Consider the following 2029-nt stretch of genomic DNA (forward strand, 5'->3'; position numbering starts at 1 on the left):
CTCTCTCTCTCTCTCTCTCTCTCTCTCTCTCTCTCTCTCTCTCTCTCTCTCTCTCTCTCTCTCTCTCTCTCTATCTCTCTCTATCTATCTCTATCTATCTCTCTCTATCGCGCGCTCTCTTTCTTTCTCTCTCTCTCTCTCTCTCTCTCTCTCACTCTCTCTCACTCTCTCGCTCTCTCTCTTTCTCTCTCTCGCTCTCTCTGTCTTTCTTTCTCTCTCTCGCTCGCTCTCTCTTTCTCTCTCTCTCTCGCGCGCGCTCTCTCTCTCTCTCTCTTTCTCTCTATATGTCTCTCTCTCTCTTCCTCTCTCTCTCGCGCGCTCTCTCTTTCTCTCTCGCTCTCTCTCTTTCTCTCTCGCTCTCCCATTTACTTCTTTCCTTTCTCCCTCCCCATTCACACCCCTCCCTCCGCCGCCTCCTCTACTCATACCTGTCTCTCTGCTCTAGGACACGTTAGTGTACAGCGACTTCCAGCGTTGAAGCTATCCGTACACTCATACAATCCCGCAAAGACGTCGGCAGGGGGCGCGCAGGTGACCACAGAACACGTCACTTCCGACCAGATACCGGAATGCAGACATCGGGACCGGAAGATCTTCCTGGAAAACAGGGATCTGCTTTATATTTCATTAGCGGTATGTTAGCTATATCTCTATTATTATTAAATAGATTATTAATATTAAACATTAAACATTATTATCATTATTAAACATACGCATGGAGATTAATTTGTCATGTCAAGTAATTGAATGCGGCGAGAATTTGCTCTCCATTTTAAATGCAAAATTTCAACAAAGTATTATTCTGTTCGGCAGATATTGAGCATGCGCGAACACATTTTCTTGCGCTTTGTAACATATAATTTATTCGTTCACGCACATGCACGCACGCACGCACGCATGCACACACGCACGTACGCACATGCACGCACGCACACTAACACATAGACACGCACGCACGCATGCACGCACACACATGCAGGCACGCACGCCCTCGCTCACCTATTGTTTTCCTTGTCCGTCACGTGGTATCCCGCCCTGCACTTGTACTTGCACTGACTGCCGACGTCATAGACGACGTCACGACACGCGCGCTTGTGAGGCGCGTACGCATGCGCTGTCGTCGCCGGAGTTTGACACTTCACCTGGCAGCCGGCAGATGGCGCTGACCACGCCCCGTCGTGACCGCACGCCAGGGACGTGTTGCTACCTGTCAGGTAATCAACAGGTAATCAATAGGTGACCAACAGCTAATCAATAGGTAACCAACAGGTAATTAATTGGTAATCAATATGTAACCAACAGCTAGCGAAATTTTTTTCCCCACTTGAGTTCCGGACCACAGCCAATCAGCGCACTCCATTCACTCGAATTCCTCGAAGCAACAATGTAAAATGAATACCCACTATCCCTAACCAAACCCTAACCAGTAACCGAACCTTAACACTATCTATAATCCAACCATATATATACGAACCATATATTACAAAACACTATTTATGGTGGGTCCGAAATCAAGTGGGAAAAAAATTTCGTGCCCCGCTATCCGGCAGCCGATACTTGCCTATGAGTGTGGCGGGAGGCACACACGTGAACGTGCACGTGTCATGCAGGCTGCGACCACGTGGACAGACGACGTCACCATACGGCACCAGCGGCTCCTCGCAGCTGATAGCTCGACACCGCAGCGACTCGTCGCCCCACCTGGTGTCGACGCACATAACTACGTCGTGTTCGTTGCCCGTGTTGCTGCGATAACCCTGCGCATGCGCGAGAGAAGTAGCGGTTAGCAATGCTTGCAGAGTTCAGCATTAAAGGGATCGTTTACTCTAGGTTCTAGGGTTATTTTCAGTTAATTTAGGTTAAAATTACGCTACATAAAAAGTTTCATGGTTCAATCACCATTAGAAATATTATTAAAAAATGTTTTAAAACTAACGACTACAGTTTGATTACAACGACGGTGGCGCCACTCAAAGCGCACGATCTGATAAGTTGCGCAAAACCATTTTTCAGCCAAGGTCTACAGACC

This window comes from Priapulus caudatus, unplaced genomic scaffold, assembly GCF_000485595.1.
Source record: "Priapulus caudatus unplaced genomic scaffold, Priapulus_caudatus-5.0.1 Scaffold2205, whole genome shotgun sequence".
Taxonomy (NCBI): domain Eukaryota; kingdom Metazoa; phylum Priapulida; class Priapulimorpha; order Priapulimorphida; family Priapulidae; genus Priapulus; species Priapulus caudatus.